The 21,235-nt window shown below is 54.8% G+C and overlaps 1 protein-coding gene and 1 long non-coding RNA gene across 5 annotated transcripts in view; one reads left to right on the top strand and one right to left on the bottom strand.

Moving 5' to 3' along the window:
• Positions 1-21,235, top strand: part of LYRM4 (LYR motif containing 4) — a 162,634-nt gene that overhangs the window by 91,469 nt on the left and 49,930 nt on the right. The gene's annotated exons all lie outside the window — the stretch shown is intronic.
• LOC146401144 (uncharacterized) lies at positions 7,695-16,973 on the bottom strand. The gene is made up of 2 exons (XR_014809525.1): positions 10,964-16,973; positions 7,695-10,510 (listed from the first exon to the last, which is right to left on the bottom strand). It is a non-coding gene; the product is annotated as an uncharacterized LOC146401144 (long non-coding RNA).

The following is a 21,235-nucleotide window of genomic DNA, read 5'->3' as shown; positions in this document are numbered from 1 at the left end:
GGGAGGAAAGCAATTTGATGTGAGGGCCTCCCTGGAGCCTACGGAGTCAGGACTCAGAAGCTTGGAATTGGAGCTCGGCTGCTGGTGGAAGATACACTGTGAATGTTTTATTCAGTAATATGCATACATAACACTGAGCGGAATCCAAACACATAAATGACTTAGACAATAGCCGTTGCAAGCTACCTTCCAGCATTTCAGAGCCGCCGCCAGAATTGCTCACAAAGTCCTCTGCCGCCACCTGCTGGTGGAAGGTCGTCTTACGCCCTTGAACCTTAGACTTGGGGCTTCAGTCTCAGCCTCTTGTCTCCTTGGTGGGTAGGGTTTGCCCCACAGAACTGAGATGCCTGCTGTGTTTGAGGCTTGCCACAAGGGCTCTAGCACCTTTCGGACGCGACGGATGGACATGACAAAGCCACTTTCTTCACCTTTAATTTTATAACGTGGTTGATTTGGTGTTGTGTTAATTTCTTTTTTTTTTTTTTTTTTTTGTCTTTTTGCCTTTTCTTGAGCCGCTCCCACAGCACAGGGAGGTTCCCAGGCTAGTTGTCTAATGGGAGCTGTAGCCACCGGCCTCTGCCAGAATCACAGCAACACGGGATCCAAGCCGAATCTGCGACCTACACCACAGCTCACAGCAACGCCGGATCCTTAACCCACTGAGCAAGGCCAGGGAACAAACCCGCAAACCTCATGGTTCCTAGTCGGATTCGTTAACCACTGAGCCACGACAGGAACTCCGGTGTTGTGTTAATTTCTTCCGTCTTTCTTCACCTGGCTTTTAACCAGGTCTCTGTGAGGGCCCACCTGCATCTCCAGGCCAAGGACTCAGTGCTTGGTCGTCTAGTGGTCTGGTGGTTCGGACTCACCGCTGCGGCCCAGGTTCAGTCCCTGGTCTGGGGACTGAGATTCCACATCAAGCTGCTAAATATGCAGCCAAAAAAAAAAAGTGAGGATTCTCCAGAGGACAGACCGTTGTGGGGTTCACTCCCAGCTGGAGGCCCTAGGGAGTGGGGGATGTGGTTCAGTCCTGGCGGAGGTGAGAGACGGGGCCAGCAAGGTAACCCCAGTCCAGGGACAGGAGAGGGTGAGACGTCCCAGCCCCGCAGTGGGGGAGGGCGGCCTGGTCCTACCCCACCCTTCTCTTCTGGCTTCAGGCCCTCCACACGTGGGGGCATCCTGTGACCCAGTTTCTGTCTCCTCTGCAGACCCCACCATTGACACACCAGAAACAGGGCTTGTTCTGGGCCTCCCTCCACCCCCTTGAATGGACACTACAGTTAACCCCCATCGCAGGGCAGGGACCCTGGCAGATCAGACTGCGGCCTGTCAGCTGAGATCGCATACTTTACTGCTGGGGCAACATCGCACGTTTAATAGGAACTGTGGAACGTGCCACCCTGGGCCACAGCACCCCCACCTCCTCACCTCCGCTGTTCCCACCAGGCCTCTGCCGCCGACACTGCCATCTTTTTGTTAACTCCACAGATGTAACAAATGTGCAGTTACTTTTTATAGACACGAAAACTCCAGATTTTAAAAATGTAAGTTCAGGGGAGTTCCTGTCGTGGCTCAGCAATAACAAAACGCGACTAGAATCCATGAGGATGCAGGTTCGATCCCTGGCCTCGCTTAGTGGGTTAAGAATCTGGCGTTGCCATGAGCTGTGGTGTAGGTCACAGACGAAGCTTGGATCCCGAGTTGTCGTGGCTGTGGTGTAGGCTGGCAGCTGTAGTTTCAGCTCAACCCCTAGCCTGGGAACTTCCATATGCCACAGGTGTGGCCCTAAAAAGAGATAGATAGATAGATAGATTCAGGAGTTCCCTGGTGGCACAGCAAGTTAAGGATCTGGCATTGTCACGTCTATGGCATGGGTTCAATCCTGACCCAGGAACTTCCACAGGCACAGCCAAAAAGAAAAGGGAAAAAAATGTGAACGTTCAAAATAAAACTCTAGTAAGATGCACATAAAATTTTCCCTTCCTAAGTATTTTTAAGTACACTGTTGGATTTGGGGTGGGGGGCAGCACCCGAGGCATATGGAAGTTCCCAGGCTAGGGGTTGCATTGGAGCTACAGCTGCCGGCCTACACCACAGCCACAGCAACACTGAATCCTTAATCCACTTAGTGAGGCCAGGGATCAAACCTGCATCCTCGTGGATACTAGTCAGAGTCATTTCCGCTGCACCACAACTGGAACGCCACGTATTAGATTTTTAACAGGCTCTTATTGATTAAGAACCTAAGAAATGCAAGGAAGCGCCAGGCCTCACAGGCTCACAGGTGCAAAGCCAGTTGAAGCACCAGGTGACATTCATAAACTTTCTTTGGGCTGCAGAGAAGGGCCTCGGCCGCAGACGGGAGTACCTGTCAGGCTGAAACACTTCCGCTCCGTGAAACGCTTAGCGGTCCCCAGCGTGACCGGACCTGCACGTGGCCCCCTGCAAGGCTAACCCTGTGTGTAGATGCCCTCACGGTGTGCGCACCGATTCCCCTGCCTCCAAAAACGTGTCAAATCTTAAACTTCGTTTTTTTGGGTTTGTTTTTTTTTTTTGTCTTTTTGTCTTTTGTTGTTGTTGTTGTTGCTATTTCTTGGGCCGCTCCCGCGGCATATGGAGGTTCCCAGGCTAGGGGTTGAATCAGAGCTGTAGCCACCGGCCTACGCCAGAGCCACAGCAACTTGGGATCCGAGCCGAGTCTGCAACCTACACCACAGCTTACGGCAACGCCGGATCGTTAACCCACTGAGCAAGGGCAGGGACCGAACCCGCAACCTCATGGTTCCTAGTCGGACTCGTTAACCACTGCGCCACGACGGGAACTCCTAAACTTCGTTTTTTTTAAAATAGCTTGCGTAGTATTAAGCACAATTAAATCAAAAGCGTCAAAGATCAGCAAAGAGCTACTGATTTAAAACCAAACGTACTCCCCAGGTCCCTAACCCCAGCTTAGCTTCTGTAAATACAGTGTGACCAGTGTCGTGAGTTGAAGCTGATGTTCTGGTGCCTACCTTTGAAGTGCGGTATTGATTGTTGGTCTAGTTAGGATGCATTAGCCGTGTGGCTAGCGTTGCCGTGATGGGCTGGCTTGAACTTTGATTCTGGGCTCGTAGCCCAGATGAGTCACAGCTCCGAGCTCAGCAGCTCCTGTCCTTTGGAACAGGCTGCTTCCCTGGGCCCCCACCCCCACAGCAGAGACTTTAATGCCGCTTTGCTAAGGATGCTGACGCGATGGCGCTGAGTTATGTGCATAACGTGCTCGGCCTAAGTGCCGGGAACTTGGTAGGTGCTCAGTGAACACTCATATTCCTCCTCCTCTGGGATTAACTTCTTGATCTACAGCAACCACTTGGAGGTCCTTCTCTGATTTTAAAAAGACTGGGAGTTCTCGTCGAGGCTCAATGGTTAACAGACCCAACTAGCATCCACAAGGCCACGGGTTCAGTCCCTGGCCTTGCTCAGTGGGTTAAGGATCCAGCGTTGCTGTGAGCTGTGGTGTAGGTTACACAGAAGTCTCGGATCCTGCATTGCTTGGCTGTGGTGTAGGCTGGCGGCTTCAGCTCTGATTCGACCCCTAGCCTGGGAACCTCCACTTTCCGAGGGTGCGGCCCTAAAGAGACCAAAAAACACGAACCGTTTACTTCTTTAAGGCTTTCACATATTAGTATGATTGTGGAGAGCAGAATTCTGTGTCTACAGGAAAAGCCCATTTTTCCCTCTGACTTTTCTTAAAGATCTCTAGCACTTGCTTCGACTTAAAATCCAAAATACCTCTTCCTTTGTGCCATAGCCCTAACACTCTTGCACTTTTTGCTCCCAGTCTTAAGTCCAAAACCATATCGGACACCAGGTTTGTTTTCTGTTGCATCTTTATGTTTTCTTGAGTTTTCAGCTGGAAATATATTCTTACGTAATCCTTAAGTACTGCTCAAATGTCATAGTACATACGGCTTTCGTAACCTGCTCTAGAAATTACTCATTGTTCTTAACTGGTTACCGATTCAAAATCCTCTAACTAAGGAAAACCACTTAATATCACTTTTTTCTATGCGTGAACTTTGACAGAAATGTTTTCTTTTTTGTCTTCATGAAATTTACTTCCTAATACCCTCTCAGAGCCCGTATCTACCATGAGTCTTTTTTGGAATTCTTGTTCAACTCCTGGAAGACAGCACCACCTCTTTCTGGGGGCCCCTACAGCCCCCAGTACATTTTGAGGCAAGGCAGCAGTGGGATTGCAGCAGCTGGGTGAGTCACAGCTGCGGGGGTCAGTGTGGGACAGACAGCCTGGCTTTCTCTGCCGCTCACCTGAACTCAGAGCCGCTCGTGTAGGCTGGTGCTGGGAGAGGCAGACCAGAAACGGGGCTTTGCCGAACTAGGAGGGGTGCTCCACCTCCCTCAAAAACGTGTCCTGCTGCAGATGATTCCGCTGGTGGTGCCCAGGCAGCTTTTGCAAGGACAGAGCCTGTCAACTCTTCCTCTACTTTGAGCCTGGACAGGAGGTATCGAGAAGAGAGCAGTGATTCTTTTTGGGGAGCAGGTCCACAGAAAAAGTAAGCAGTTTTAATTAACCAGAGTAACAGTACATTAGGTGCAGAATATGAAAATGTCCACCAGCCAGGGGAAGTGATTTGAAATACAAGTAGAGATACAGACAGGTAGCAAAGTCAATATTTAAAGGACTCTAGAGTTCTCAGAAGAGGGAACTCGAAGAGATGCTCAGTATCAACACAGTGAGATTACAAACTGCAGACTTTGCTGGCCTTTTAAAGCGCTCACTGAGTGGAGCCAGCGCCAGGCGTTTGGCTTCCGATGGTCTGGCGTTCTCCGGACAGAGCCTGGAAGCAGCCGTTCTGTATCAGGCTTAAGCAGCAGCGGTACAATCCAAGAATTCCACCCCAGACACAGAGCCGGGAGGAGTGGACGCATGCATCCGCGCAAAAGGGTGACCGGTGTGCTCGCAGCAGCACTGTTCACACTACCAGGAGGTGGAAACGACCCAGTGTCCGTCCCGTGATGGGTGGACAGACAGAACATGATGTGTCCGTGCCGTAGAGGAATGAAGTTCTAGAACCTGCCACAGCGTCGGGGACCCTTGAAAACAGGAGACTGAGTGAGAGAAGCCAGGCCCCAAAGGACACATTTTGACATAAGGTCATTCGTTCTCATGAATGACCGGAGTAGGCAAAGCTGTGGAGACAGGAGGTGGGTCAGTTAGTGGACGCCAGAGGCTGGGGATGTGGGAGGTGAGGCAGGTGACGGCGAACAGGTGCGGAGCCTCTTTGTTTGGGGTCATGAGGCCGCATTGTGGTGATGGGCACGCCGCTGAGGGTCAACTGAAAGCCAGGAATCGGGCCCTGTGGGTGGGTTGGTGTGAGGGGCTGTGAGGTGGTCTCCAGTCATAAGGCTGTTAGGAAGGAGAAGAGAACCAGGCGGGGACCGGACTCTCGGTAGGCCTCCCCGGAAGCCAGGAAGGTCTGCTGCCATCCTGGGGTGTCTGTTCCGAGGGCAGCTCGGCCCGTGGGGGAAGAAGCTGTGATCAGAGCCGGAGGGACTCGCCTTCACCTGGGCGCCCCTTCCTCAGCCACGACCCGGACCAGAAACGGAAGAAATGCAGCCAGCAGAAGCGTCGAGCGCTGTGTGCCGAGCACTGAGCCAGCACTTAACCAGCACTAGCCATTTATACAAGGTTGGCGTTACCCCGTTTTGTAAGTGAGGAAGCAGCCTCCAGGTTTAGGTAACAAACCCAAGGTTTCAGAGCCAGTAGGTGGCAGAGCGAGGTCGTAAACCAGGTTTGTCTTAGGACAAAGCCCTGGATGGGAACACAGATTTGTCCTGCCTTCTCACTTTCCACCCCCAGCCCAGCCTGTTCTAAGGGCAGCAGGAGGGAGTCCCCGTCATGGCTCAGCAGTAACAAACCTGACGAGTCTCCACACCATTTGATCCCTGGCCTCACTCAGTGGGTTAAGGATCCAGTGTTGCCATGAGCTGTGGTGTAGGGCACAGATGAGGCTTGGATCTGTTGTGGCTGTGGCTGTGGTGTAGGCTGGTGGCTGCAACTCCAATTCAACCCCTAGCCCAGGAACTTCCGTGTGCCATGGGTAAGGCCCTAAAAAGATAGATGGATGGATGGATGGATGGATGGATGGATGGATGGATGGATGGATGGATGGATGGATGCAGTAGGAAACTGTGGACAGATTATTATTACAAAGAATGTTGGCTGGAATTACAGTGTGATCTAGCAGTTCCATTGCTGGGCAGTGCCCAAAAGAATTGAAAGCAGGGACTCACCAGATATTTGCATACACTGTTCATCGCATCATTCACAGTAGCCAAAAGGAGAAGCACCCCATGCGTCCATCAGTGAATGGTGGACGCACAGAAGGCGGTACACGCATTCAGCCTCACAAAGGAAGGAAATTCTGTACAGGACACAGCATGGATGAACCTTGAAGACATTATGCTCAGAAAAATAAACCACAGAAGGACAACTCCTGTGTGAGTCCTTGTATGAGGTCCCTAGAGGAGTCACATCATGGAGACAGGATGTGCGTGGTGTTTGCCGGGACTGGGGGAAGCCCGAGGGAGAGGCGGTGCTGCTTGCGGACATGGTTTCAGTTTGGAAAGAAAAGAAAGTTCAAGGGGATGGTGGTGATGTCTGCACTACAGCCTGAAGGTAGTTGATGCCACAGAACTGTACACTTTAAAATGGCAAATTTCATGTGTATATTTTACCACAATAAAAAACAGGATTGGATTCGTTTCAAATTCTAGAGCCTTTTTGAATGGACTCAACAGGAAAATGTAGAAGAAAATCCTTGTCTTTAAAGGCAACAAGGCCCCAGGCATCGCCAGTGAACCCTGCTCAGGGAGCTCATTGCATTACCCTGAAAGCACACGGGGAGTGAATCTGCACGTGCTCGCTGCCCTCACCGTCCTCCCCGCTGCCCTCAGCGTCCTCCCCGTACTCACTCTGCTCACTGCGCCCACTGCTCTTGCTGTGCTCACTGCACTCACTGTGCTCGCTGCACCCACTGCTCTTGCTGTGCTCACTGCACTCACTGTGCTCGCTGCACCCACTGCTCTTGCTGTGCTCACTGCCCTTGCTGTGCTCACTGCACCCACTGTCCTCACAGTCCCAGGAGGGTGGTTAGCTCGGGAAGGAGGGCAGTGAGCAGGGATGAGTTTTCTTAAACAAATAGACGTTTGCTTACATTTGCCATCTATGTTTGTTTGCAATGGCTATGACTTTTTATTTGTTTTGTTTTGTTTTTACGTTTCTCCCCCTAGCTTTATTGAAGTTTGATTGGCAAATAAAAGTCGTGTGTGTTGAAGTGCAGGACAGGCTGTGTTGGTGCCTGTATACACTGTGAGAGTCCCAAGGTCCCGATGATTCCATACCCATCCCCTCACAGTCGCCTTTTCTGCTGCAGGGAGAACACGTGAGCTCTCCTCTCTAGCACATTTCAAGTGTACAATATATTGTCTTGAACTGTAGTTACTATAGAGTGGAGACGACCCTCGGGCTCCCGAACTTTCTTGTCTCATAACTCAGTTTGTACCCTTTGATCAATCTCCACCTCCCCTCCCCCACCTGGTAACCCCTCTTCTTTGTGCTCTTTGTTGCCGTGAGTTTGACTTTTATTTTCTTTTTAATTCCATGTATAAGGTGACGCCATGCAATATTTGTCTTTTGTTTGTTTGTTTGTTTTTGTTTTTCAGGGCCGCACCCACAGCATATGGAGGTTCCTAGGCTAGGGGTCCAATCGGAGCTACAGCTGCCGGCCTACACCGCAGCCACAGCAACGCCAGATCCAAGCCACATCTGCAATCTACACCACAGCTCTCGGCAATGCCGAATCCTTAACCCACTGAGCGAGGCCAGGGATCGAACCTACAACCTCATGGTTCCTAGTCACATTCATTTCTGCTGCGCCATGACGGGAGCTCCAATATTTGTCTTTTGTGTCTGGCTCATTTCACTTTGCATAATGTCCACGGGTTCATTCATGTTTTCACAAATGGAGAGGTTTTCTTCTTTTTATGTCAGAGCAGTATTCCTCTGTGTTTGAGAGTGTGTGAGTATGAGTGTTGTATGAGTACTGTGTGTGTGTTGTGTGTGTGAGTGTGTGTGTGTGTGTGCGTGCACATGTACCTAGCATTTTCTTGGTCCCTTCATCTGGGGACGGGCTCCTGGGCTGCTCCTGGGTCTTGGCTGTCACGGGCAGGGTCTGCATTGAACTCGGAGGTGCGAGATGTCCTCAAAATACTAGCTCATTTGCTTGGGGTCGATACCCAGAGGTGGGTTGCCGGCTCGTATGGCAGTTCCATGTTTAATTTTTTGGAAGCTCCGTATTGATTTTCAAAGTACCTACACCAGCTTGTTTAAATTTTTATCATGTACCCACCGCCAGCCGTCTACCTTCCATCAGAATTACACATTCGTGGCCAATGGCAAATGCCCACCTGTGCCCAGTCATGTTGTTTGAGAAAATGTTCATTTTAATATGAAACTATTTCAGTACGTCAGTACAGTGCCATTGTTATAACAAATTCACAGTAATTTCTTAATATCATCAAACATGCAGTGTTTGAATTTCCAGTTATCTCACAAATGCAGTTCTTTTCACTTTGTGTGTCTGTGCGTTGGGCTTGGGACCCCGGTGTCCTGGACCGTCTGTCTCTGACCTTCCTTCTCATTAGCGGCTGTTCCCGCGTCTCCCCGTCGGCCCTGATTTCCCTTGTAATTTAGTTCTTGTTCTTGGGTCAGGATTTTGCTGATTTATTGGGTCGCTTATCTTGTATAAAAACTGGTAGTTGGATCTTAGCTAGCTGGGTTCTTGGGCTTGGCTGGATGTTAGGCTCACCCGGGAGCGTTGCCGAATCCTGACGTTTGGAAATGAGGTAACCATGACCTTACTTATCGTCCAGCAAGTCTCCTCCAAAGGAATGGAAACAAGGACGCGTGCACAAGTGTTCACGACAGTGTTACTCACGACAGCCAGAGGTACAAACAACCCACGTGTCCTCCAGCCGAAGAGGGACAAGTGAAAGACGACGCCTGCCTGCCTGCCTGCCTGCCTGCCTGCCGTGGAAGTCAGCCTGAAAGTAATGAATCCCTGATGCGAAGTGGAAGAAGCCTGCCTGACGCAAAGGCCACATATTTTATGGTTCCGTTTATTGAAAATGTGCAGAATGGGGAAATCCAGAGGGCGTGTGGAGGCCCCTGGTGGTTGCCAGGGGCCGGGGGAGAGAATGGGCAGTGGCTGCGAATGGGTACGAGGTCTGCTCTTGGGGGGATGAGAGATCCTGGCAGCAGAGGGTGGTGATGGGTGTAGGACGCTAGGAATGTCATGAGTGCCACTGGGTGGGATACTTTAAAGTGGTCTGCACGGGGAGTTTACGCCCTGTGTTTCTCCACAACCTGTACCGTGTGACACGTGAGCGACACCCCAGACCACGTAAACGCACCCCTGAGGTGTGACTCGAGCATCAGGCTGTCCCTGAGACCCGGGTGCCGGCAGACAGCCGGGGTTCGCGCTCCTCGGCGGGTCGGGCGGTGCCGAGAGCTGTTTACCTTCCTGCTGGTCTCTCCCCGTGTCTTCTCCCTCCCGGCAGAGGGGAAACGCTGCCAGGAAGCAGCTGCCTAGAGCCACACCAAGTGTTATCTCTTATTTCAGAAAATAAAATTTGGGGAAACATCGGAAGAAGAAGGCCGTCTTGCACAGACCTGCCTGTTGTTCTGCTGGGAGAGGAAAGGGCCTAGGGCTCTGATGGCCGGGCATCCGGGGGGAGACCTGGCAGCGTGGGGACCATGGCCCCACTGGCCCCCAGCACCTGCACACACGCTCCCCCACTGCCAGAGCAGCTGTCCCGGCCTCTTCTCCAGAAAACCTGGGGCAAGGGGCCAAATAGGGCAGCGGGCCGACCCCTCGGGGCGGGAAGTGGACATTCTCCCGCTGCCTTTCCTCTCCTCGCGCTGCCCTCGGTCCCCAAGCAGCTCCGTGGGGCCCGCCTCCCCCATCTTCAGGAAGAAAGTGCCATTTCCTTTGCAAGATCCGCCTCCCCGAGCTGGGAGAGCTGGGAGAGCTGGGATCGGCCAGCCTTGGCAGAGGCGCAAGTGGGATCAGAGCAGACAGGGCGGTCCAGTTCCCTCCGCTCGGCCCGCTTCCTTTTCTGGCAAAGCCTGAGCGCCCTCGGAAACCGCTGGCCAGAGATGCATGAGGCCCAGTCCTCCGCGCGGCCCAGGGCACCTGGCCTGTGCTTCGCCCGGCTCAGCGCCCATCGCCCCAAACTCCCATTTCCGAAGGGGTGGGGGGCTCCTGCAGCCGAGGCGCAGTAAACCTGGGTGGGAGCTGCGTCTCCGTCTGTCTCGGCCTCTTGCAGCCCAGCCTCGGTGACCCGGGGACTCTGCCGTTGACTAGCGTGGCGTTTCTCCGTAAAATATTAACTGGGAAGAACAGAAGCATCTGCTTGAATGGTGCGGGACGCCGCCCTAAAACAAGAACTGGGAAAAATAGGAGAGGAAGTGTGTTGTAGTAAAAGATGACAGATGTTGGTCTCCGCCAGATCCGCCCCCAGCGACCCTTCTCGGTTCGTCCCCAGCCCGGGAGCTGCCGTGTCGTCCCCCCCGCCCGCGCCCGACCCCCTACGCCCACTTAGCTCTGAGTTGTGAACGTACATACATATATTTATAAAGATGGCAGGTTTTATCGTCAGAAGACCTGGGTTGGGTTGTGTCAGCTCCGTAAGCCGCGTGCCAGCTGTGAAAGTGTAGCCAGAGCACTAAACTTCCCTGCTTCTGCATGTACTCATCCTGAGGTGTGGGCCTTATGTAGAGATGGGCTGTCGGTAAAAATTAAGTGGGAAACCAAGACGTTCGGCCACTAAGCCTGGCACCTGCCCAGTGAGTGTGTCTCTCAAGGATAGTCGGTTCAGCAGGTAAAGCAGGTGAGCTCACCTTTAATCCCGGAGAACTGGGGTTACCAGCTGGGATGCCTTCTCTCCCCGCTCCGGGGGGGTCCTGAAAGCCACAAGAGTCGGGTACAGTCATGGAAACTTGCTTGAGGTTAAGCCAGGTCAGAATTTCCGATCCGCTAACGAATCCTGATCTGTCAGCTGGGCGGCCGCGACCACTTGAAGCAAAAGGTGTGAGTCCGGGACGGGGTGATGATTGCGGCCTGATGATGACTTGTGCCCAGCTCTTTCTTTTCCACTCAAATTCTATCTTCCAGGCCCTTAAATATTCTACAGGGTCGTTTTTAAGGACTGCATATTAAGGATGTTCTTTAAGAGGAAGTTGTGGGCAATTCTGAGGCAGCTAATTCAAAAATCTAACAAGAAGTAAATTAACCTGAGAGGTGGAGAGCTTTTTAAGACTTTCTCTGGCCAAGTCCTTGAAGGCTCTGCTCTGTTCTCTTTCGGAAGACGACCGTCAGCGTTCCCACAGGAGTGGGTTTTGATGAATGTCCCCTTTCATTTCTCGTAGTCCCAGCTTGATGAGTTTAGCTACTGTCTTTATTTAGCGCATGGGGGTTTCAGCTGCTCCGTCTTTTTGGCAGATGTTGGTGATTGTTCAGTTTAGTGCTTCTTAGACTCAACCCCGCCTCATATTAATACAAACTGGCCTTTTTCCCCCAGAACACGCCTAGCACACCCTGATACATCCCTCCACTTGCAGTTTGTTTTAGGAGTTTTGTCTTGTTTGTTATCATTCCCAGTTAGTCCTGCCACGTTTCATTTAATGGCTGATAGAGTTGATTTCATTCCTTCATCTCATTCTGTTATTTATTAGGCTTTGTTTTCTTTTCTTCGCCTCTTTATTTTTATTGGTTTTACCAAGTAGCTCTTCATTCCTTCTCCCCTCTTGTGATTAGTGTGGGAGGTCCGCTTTGCTACTCTTTGACAATTGCCTTCTATAGCCTGATGCTTGTAATTAGAAGCATATATTTTTACAGATATTTGCAAAAAGATAATGTTTTTTCCATCAAGACACTCTGTCTCCCAACATGTGTAAATTTCGTCAGTAAGTCTGTTCCCTACCAGCAGTTTCTCCCAGAGTCTAAGCGCTCTAGCTGCGCTGTTCCTCTGCCTCTGCCAGCAGCTTTGTGTTACAGGCGGCCGTTTGGGTCAGATGTTTTCTGTCTGGCTCCTAGATTCCCTTAACTCTTACTGTTAGTTTTCCTTTGTCATCTCACTGGGGTTCAGGGCTGTTGTCAGCCTGCCTGCATGGCCGCAGTTCCGGAGGTGACACAAGGAGAATGTTCCCTACCCCCGGGGACCAGTGCCAGAGTGGTGACAGCAGGTTCCCAGGTCCTCTTAATACAGTCCCAGCTCGGGGACACCCCCTCCTGGACCAACAGAGCTCTCTGTCAGCCAGATCCCTGGGGTCCACCTTCCTCCCCCAGCCACAGTCATCCCAGAATCCCCAGTGCTGGCCTCCAAGCCCTGCGTGGTCTCCAGGGAGAAGGCTCCCTTCTAGCAGCTGGTCGGGGGAGGGCCCTGTCTGCTTTCTCCTTGCCTGGCTCTGCCCACCACCTCGGCAAGGTCATGAGAGGTCTCCCCCAGGACACGTGACAAGGACCAGCCTCAGACTCTTTGTTTAGGGGGTGGGAAGGAAGCTAACTCCACACTGCTCAGTGCTGGGGACATGAAGAGGACACAGTCCCTGCGTTCCCGTCATGGCTCAGCGGTAAGACAGAGCTGAGGAGCATCCATGAGGACGTGGGTTCGATCCCTGGCCTCGCTCAGTGGGTTCCAGCATTTCCATGAGCTGTGGTGTAGGTCGCAAACACAGCTTGGATCCTGCATGGCTGTGGCTGTGGTGCAGGCTGGAAGCTGCAGCTCTGATTCAACCCCTAGACTGGGAACTTCCGTATGCCACGGGTGTGGCCCTAAAAAGATTAAAAAAAAAAAAGAGGACACATCCCCAGACTTCAGAGAGCTCTCATCCTGCTGTGGAGACAGATGTGAAGGCTACACGACATGGCTGTGGCTGGTGCTGGGTGGGGTCTGTGCAGAAGACCGAGGCCACAGTGGGGTGTTCCAAGCCCATCCTGGGGAGCCGGGCTGGGACCCCAATCTCAGGACAGAGCCCTGGCTGCCCACCCCCCACTAACCGGCGCCTTGGTGCAGTTGTGTGGGTTACTCAGCCCGTCTGTGAGGAAAGGACATTGCTGACGCCCTACTCAGCCCATTGGACGCATGAGGAAGGGGCAAGGAACGAGTAGGAAAGGGGAAAAGGGCGGAAGACACGCGAACTCATCACAGAACTGTGTCTTCCAGGAAAAACACGTCTCTCCAAAACCCAGAAAAGCCCGGGGCAGCAGGGGTAGTCGAACTCTATCCTGGGATCATTCATGTTTTCAGCCAAGCTACTGAAAATGAGGCCAAGCCTGGGACCGTAGACTGCGCCAGAGGCCGTCCGCAGTTGTGCAGGCTGTGTGGACGCGGGAGCGGGAGGTGTGTGCACCGAGGAATTCTGGGTTAGTCACACCAAGTAGCGTATGCGCTGGCCTTCAGCGTTTCAAATGCAAACGTGATAAAATCGGTGTGCAGATTCTAAAAACCGCGTTTAAAAACCACCGTGCATTCACAGAACTACCTGAGATTGAAAGGGTTACGACGTAGAGATTTGCTCCAAGTCAGGGTAGCAATAGCCCTGTCGTGTCGGATCCATTAGCTTTGCCTCTTAGACCCGACGCTTTAACTGTAGAACAGGCTCCGTGAGGACCGCTCTGCACACCTAGTAAGAGTCACCTGAGCCAAGAAAAGTGCCCGGAAACTTGGTAAACTGTAAAGCGCTGGACAGTTTTAGGCATTTCTGTAAGTGTCACACTCAGAAGCATGACTGTGGTGCCAGTTGCTGGAGCAGAGAAAATGAAGACAACCTGGCCCCTGGAGGCACTTGTCTGGACAGGGCAGAACGGTCACAGGCTCTTCTTCAGGGAAGCATATCCAGTCTCCTCTAATAGAACGTGATGGATAACATGAGACTAAGAATGTATACGTATGTACGACTGGGTCACGTTGCTGCACAGCAGCAAACGACACCACACTGCAAATCAACTACGATTTTAAACCCAGCCATGGCCAAAAGTTGGGGCTGGAAGAGTCATTTCGTGGTGCTCTCCCTCCGCGGTTAAAGATGAGCACAGTCAGGGAGACAGCCTGAGGGCTGCAGAGGAAATCTGTAATTCACCCACAGCCTCTGCCTCCACGGCCGCCTCCCAGCAGGCAGAGGGAGGCTGCGGGAGCTCCTCCGGGCTTCCCGCTGCTGGGGGCCAGCTGGGCACCAGAGGAGGTCAGAGTTGGGTGGTGCTGCCCAAGCCCCGTGTCGCCCACCGCTGCAGCCTGCCTGCCCCGGAGCAGGTGAGAGCAGCCCGGGGAGGAGAGCCACCTGTCCTGGCCGCTGTGGAGCGCTGGCCGGGCACCTGCAGCCTGTGCTCTCCGCCCTGCTGTGGAGGCAGAGGGCGGCTGGCGTCTTGATGCGGATGCCCAGAGAGGCTCTGCGGGGACCAGTGCTCTCAGGCACCAGGGCAGCATCCATCCACCTTGTGGTCCGTCTCAAAGGGCTGCCCTGTCATTCCGTGGTGAGACCAGGGGTGGGCACAGCAGCCCACTGTCCTGACGGAAGTTGATGCCGCCGCTTGGGGTCGTCAGCCCTTGCTTCCTGGGTGTCCATCTGGAGGGCGTGTTCAGAGCCGGGCTCCAGCGGCAGTACCTGGCCTCACGTCCTGCAAGAGCCCCAGGGTCTGGGAGGTGGGCTCGGTGAGAGGGGGCCCCTGCCCTCTCCTCCCCCAAGGAGCGCTGAGAAGCACCAAGGGGTGGCCACACTGGGCTGGCACAGAAAGGAGGCCCAGCCTGCCCCGCCAGACATCCCACGCTGTCATTTCTAGCTCTCGCGCTGGCCGTCCCTTTCTCTCTCAGCCAGAACAGCGCCCTGATGGCCCGAGACACGGCCCTTCTGTGCGGCCGTCCCCCAGCCCCTCTGCGGAGCACCGGAAAGAAGGAAGAAGATGTGGGCCTGTCCCCACAGACCTGTGTCCCTTTCCAGTCACAGCCAGGCTCACTCCCCAAGGCCCCACCCCAGAGCTGCTGTTCAGAAGTTTCAGCGCCCGCGTGAGGCCCTGGCCTCCTGGAGGAGCGGGCAGGGTGACAAAGTGGAAGCAGTCCCACATTCTGACAGGTGTGGTCCCGACTGGCTGAGGGTCGGCCTTCCCTGTCCTCCCAGCAGGGACTCTGGGCTTCCAGTGGTCGCCTTGCACCGTCCTCCCGGCAGGGACCCCTTCCTCCAGACCTTCTGAGAGTCCTCGAGAGTCCTTACGCACACACTTGGGTGTCTTCTAGATCCTGCCGAGTGGGGCCCGTGGACAGTGGTGGCGCAAGGGGCAGGACTAGAAGCACAGCTGAGTCGCATTGAGCAGGGGCACGTCCTCACTGCCGGGCCCTGCTGGGGTCCGTTGTCCCCCCTCCCTCCCAGCTTCCACAACCAGCTCTCCAGGGGCTTCTCGGGCTGAGGCTGGGTTGGGGGCTGGTCTAGCGTAGCTTCTTGGCATCTAGGCGCACTGCCCCCTCTGAGCCCTGCCAGGTGCCCCGGCGGGGGAGGCTGTTTTCTCCCAGAGTCGCTGAGGTGCCCTTTCCCGCCTGACCCCAGGGCCGGGAGGAGAGAGGGAGGCCGGCTCGTCACATGTGCTGGCGTGTCCACCCCAGCGCTGTGTCAGGAGGCCCCTGGGGCCGTGAGGGCGTCGCTGATGGCCTCTCCTGCCTCTGCTTCCTGCACAGCAGGTTCCTGCGGGCTGGGGGCAAAGGGTGCCAGGCGGCTGCTTGACAGAAAGGTGGGGGGCGGGAGGGGGGTTGTGTGTCTGACGCTGAGCTTAAAGCAGGTTGTGGGGAGCCCCTGGGCTGCGGTTTCTGGTGGGTTCATGTCTGTTGTTTGTCCCCATGTCGTGCCTGTGGCGGAGCAGAGCGTTCGCCTCCAGGCCTGGCACCTACTCGGGAACCGTGGCTGTGGGGCCTTGGCGGGGTTCTGTGCTGGAGAGCCCGGGCCTGGGCCTGGGCCTGGGCTCTGGTGCCGGGGCCGGGCGGGGTGGGACGCGCTCAGACTCTGCTGAACACCGAGAAGCGTCAGCCTCACCTCGGGTGGTTTTTAATGGCCCGGTTCACAGCCTGAGTCTGAAACCACGCCACGTGCACCTTTTGGGTTGTGCTCTGGAAACGTGGATGTTGGGTGTCCCTTCTGTGGTGCTGTCACCCCGACTCTGGATCTGCTCCGTTGGCGACGGCTGTCCCTGCCAAAACTCTCCCCGGACCTGACCGCAGAGCCGGGCACGTGCAGCGAGGTGACCCTGCTCCGAGCTTTCACCTGTCCTCCCATGAGACAAGGCAAAACCAAGAGCCGCCCCACGGGGGGTCCGTTCCCCATCTTTTTTGCCGCATCGACCGTCTCCACTATCTGGACCTAAAGCAACTGTTTAGGTCGGGACGGGTTCCTGCGGAACAAAGTGTCTTTTACAAAGTGTGAAAAGAGGAGAAGCAGCCTGTGTCCGACCGAGTTCGTCAACACTGCTCCCGAGCCGGCGATAAACAGTCGGGCACCGGCTGGAATTGCCAGCCTCAGCCGTCGCCTCACCTTGTAGCTCATTGCAGCGGCTCGGGTCCTGGCCTGGCCGCTGCTGTGGTGGCCAGAGGCCCCGTGCGCCCGGCCGAAGGACAGCCAGGCCAGGCAGCAGCACGACCTCTGGCAGACACTCCCGGGCGGGCGCTTTGCCTGGGCTCTGGTTGTCGCTGTCCCGGGCAAGTGCCAGGTTTCTCTCTGCCGTGATGCTCAGGCCCCAGGCTCTGCCCACTTCCAAGAAGGGCTGGGTGACCAAGATGCTGCCGACCTGCCATTCGGTGGCTTTCGCCTCCCAGAACCTTGGTGACACAGTGCTTCCCAATCCCCCCGCCTCCTGGGGGGACTCCAGGCCACTGGCGAGCAGACTGTCTCCAGTGTCCCCACGTGGCCAGCTCTGCCCACACCCCCAGGGCTGCGTGAACAGAGGACGGCCCGTCTCCTGCTCACTAACCATCTGCCTCCCCCCGCCCCCCGCCCCCGAGCAGCGTCCAGGCTGGCAGGCAGCCACCCTCCACGAGCAGCCAGCACCTCCAGAGGGCAGGGCTGGAGGGACAGGAGGACACAGTCCCGGGCCCCCGCTGACAGTGTGGCGTTCAGAGACCCTGGAAAGCATGAAGACAAGTCCCTCACCCACCCGGTCCTGCCGCCTCTGCTCCACCTTCTGGAAGGGCCGGGCCAGAGTGCCCCTGTGGGAGTGTCAGCCCAACTCTGTCTGCTTTGGGGGAAAGTATTCACTTACTGGAAAAGACAAACGGACAGTAATGTTAGAATCATCCTGAGGTTAGTGCCAGTTCTCGCTCAGAGGAGCCCATCAGAAGCCGGGGTGACCACGGGCACCCCCACCCCCTCCCTCGTGAGAAACCCCGTGAGTGGCCGGGTCCCTTATGTCCTGGAGAGCAGTCCCTGTGGTTCCGGGGTCCCGTCCTTGGTGGACCCGCTTAGGCCTCTCTTCCTGCAGAGGAGACCCTGCCGGCTGCCTCGGCTCCAGGCTCCTTGAGGCCACGGTTCTCTGCAACCCATTAAACCCATTAAAATGGTTTGAATGCTCATGGCCTGGAGAATGAAAGAAAGAAGCCATCCCGTTCCAGGCTCGTTTCTTTTTAAAGACCATCAGACATGCAGGGAAACAACAGAAGAGCCCAGAAATCCGACAACAGCGGATAAGAGTTAGGGCGAGTGTGTAATTCGTCACCCACACCGGGCCTTGTGAGCAGTCCCGCTGGGACCTGAGCTGGGACCTGGCCATGTGGCCACACCAGCGAGAGCACACACCTACACCTGGGTGCTCTCTTGTCCCGACGACAAGGACAAAACACGTGAACCAGATGGGACACGGGGACGACAAAAGAGGGTTGAATCTGCTGGGCACTCTGCCAGGAGCATCACAGCGCCCCACAGCGCCCTGCCCGCCAGGAATGGCCGGCCTCTGAGCCTCCAGGCGGAGCGAGGGGGTGCGGATGCGGAGACCCCTCCAGGTTCTTTGAGCTCCTTTTTAGACATTGACTGGATTGTCACCGATCTGCTTTGAGAGCTTCAGGCCTTCTCCCGTTGCACAAAATGATGGGAAGTCCACAAGGAGCAGTGCTGTGTGACTGCGTAAACATTGGGAAGGAGGGCTGGGGCTCCTGAATCTGCACAGAAGAGAGGCCTGTGCCTAGAGAGCTATTTTTAGAGGAAGACCACATGACCTGTATTCCTAAGTTGGAGTTTCACAGTGTCTCTTGTTGCTAAACAGAAAAGACTGGGGGAAATTACGCTGAAGTTCATGAATCGCTATTTCATCTCTGTTCTTTCAAGCAGCCTCTTCAAGCTAAGCCCCCAGCCCCATGGGTTGGTTTTGTGAATAGAATTCTCCTTCTGGGTAACAGATCTGGTTTCTATCTTCTGTTCATTTCTCTCTCTTAACTGTATCCCCAAAATGCCTTTCAAAATGTTCTTTCGTAGTCTTGACTGCATGCTCAGTCAAATAAACATTAAAGTAATTTTCTCAAGTATCTCAAAAATAATCCTGTTGGGATGTTTATTATCATTGTGTAACACATAATTCGGCAGAAGAGTTGAATCTGGCATTTTTATATCACTCAGTCTTTTCATGAACACAGTGTATCACCATATTCAAACTTACTTTATATTTTCTAAATTTTTTTAATAATTATTTTCCCACTATACAGCAAGGGGGTCAGGTTATCCTTACATGTATACATTACAATTACATTTTTCCCCCTATTTTCTAAATTTTTAGGAGTTCCCATTGTAGTTCAGCTGTAAGGAGCCCGAATAGTATCCATGAGGACACAGGTTCGATCCCTGGCCTCACCCAGTTGGGCTAAGGATCTGGCGTTGCCATGAGCTGTGGTGTAGGTCGCAGACGCGGCTCGGATCCCGAGTTGCTGTGGCTGTGGTGCACGCCAGCAGCTACAGGTCCAGTCCGATCCCTAGCGTGGGAACCTCCATATGCTGCGGGTGCAGCCCTAAAAAGCAAAAAATAATAAAAAAATAAAATAAAATAAATGTTGTAGTCTCCTAAAAACTCGCACACAGTTCTTATTAAGGTTATGTCTAGGTGTGTCGTTGCTGTGACTCCTGTCGCTTCTTTTCTCATTATATTTTCAGTGTGATCCACTGAGATGCTGGCTCCTCACCTGCGAAGTGGAAGGGCATGTCTGTCTGAGCATTTTACAGCCCTTCCAGAAATGAAACACCAAAGGGGGAATGTGCCTCTTAAGGTGGGGGGGGGGGCTTAACTCAATGGTGATCATGTTAGCTTCCCCTTAAAGCTGTCGTGAGAGTAAAAGAATTAAATTCTTCTGATTAAGTGATTTCATTAGTATCTAGTGACACGGAAGAGCAAGAGCAGAGCTGCCTTCGTGAGTGGTCATTGCAGTTACTGTTATTTCATAGTTGTCGTCACTTCCTAGGAATGGCGTTACCGGTGGCATCACCGTGGCCGAGGCTCGCGCAGGGATGGGCCTCAGAGAGGGAGGAGCAGGCACCTCCCCCGCCCCTCCCTCCGCTTCGCCCGCCTCTCCCGTGACCCTCCCGTGACCCTCCCGGGCGGCCGCGCCCTTCCCTCCAGGCTGTGGCCAGCGGGCAGCACCGCGGCCCCACCCGGACAGGACGCTGGGCCCCGAGCCCTGGTCGGGCCACCCTCAAGTCCAGACCTCCCCCCGCCCAGCGTGAGTGGGCTTCCTCATCACAACACCGTAGGCGCTGCGGCAAGCGGGTGAGGGGCCTTGGAGCGCTTTGAGGTCAGGATCTGGGACCGGGGCACTCGCCGTGACAGCAGGCGGCACGCAGGGTGCGGGGCACGTGGTAACGGCGAACGAGCGCTTCCTGCAGGCGTTCCGTTCTCATCGCATCCTCCCAGCAGCGGGCAGACCTCCCGTGCCTGTGGGCCTGGAAGTAGCCACGGCATCGGTGGGTTTTCTTCAAGTCTAGCAGGTCACATGACTCTCACCGGCAGCCCTGAAATAGGCAGGAAGCAGTAGAGGCCCTAGCAGGGCCCCCCCTGCCCGCACCCGTAACCGAGCCGTGCCCCGCCTGGGTGCGTAAGCAGCGCAGACCCTCCAGGCTGGCCCGCTTCCTTCCTGGGGTCCTGCCCCTTCCTCCTGGGCAGGCTGGCTGGCTGGCTGGCTGGCTGGCGAGCTATTCCCAGGGCTCAGAAGTGCTCTGGGCCATCCAGTCACCCCAGCTTCCAATGTTTGCGGAGCACAAGTGCGATCAGCTTTCATGACCAGTCTGTGCGTGGCGGCAGTGTAGGGTGGCCGTGGAAGTCAGCTCAGGGCGCTGGCAGGACTGAATGGAAGCAGCCAAGTGCACCGCCTCACCACGTCGCCACAGCGCCTCACCTGCAGCTGGAGCGGCAGCCTGTCCTTAAGGAGCCGACGCAGTTCGTGCCCAGATGAAGGTGGCGGAACGGTGACACAGACACCTGTTGCCTCATCTCAATGGCGGTCACTGGGGTGACTCTTAGTACTTAGCCCTGTGTGAACGAGGCGTTCCCCTTACTCCTCTGCGCTCGCTCCTGGCTGGTCCCTTGTCGCCCCGGATCACAGCTGTAAACCTTCTGCTGGGCTAAACGTAAGTCACTTGGTTTGGCTTGACAGCGAGTGAACACTGGTTTCGGTAAATGGTCCTGTCGCTGTCGGTGTAGACTGGCCTTTACCAGTTCCACGTTACACCAGCAGCGCACCAGGCAGCACGTCCCGATCTTCACGGAGGCGGTAGGCACACGGAGCCGTGTACCAGGGCACCAGACACCAGTGAGACGAGTTACCCGGTCCCTACTGGGCCCGGCCTGCGTGCCTGGCACTGCCCTGAGCTCTGCCTGAGGGCAGCCGAGCCCAACAGAAGGGGAGCCCCTGCTTCCTCCTGCTCCTCGTCAGCCACCAACACTCATGCTGAGGAGCTAATGCAGGCATGGGTGGTGACGGGACAGGGCCACGGGAGCGTCCCCTGGGGAGCACCCATACAGGCAGTGAGTGTTCCCAGGAGAGGGAGCCCCTGCTGCCGAGGGGACGCAGGGAAGTTTCAGCCATCGGCTCAAAGGTGAGTGGGCTTCACGTGTGAACGTGGACCCATGAGAGCCTCCACCTGGCGGGGGGGGCGGTGCTGAGA

The sequence above is a fragment of the Sus scrofa genome, chromosome 7, assembly GCF_054392235.1.
Source record: "Sus scrofa isolate SSC_HxYL_T2T_F1_AM1 chromosome 7, Sscrofa_HxYL_maternal_Yorkshire_Landrace_v2.0, whole genome shotgun sequence".
In the NCBI taxonomy this organism is placed as follows: domain Eukaryota; kingdom Metazoa; phylum Chordata; class Mammalia; order Artiodactyla; family Suidae; genus Sus; species Sus scrofa.
This window is presented reverse-complemented; position numbering and strand designations above follow the sequence as displayed.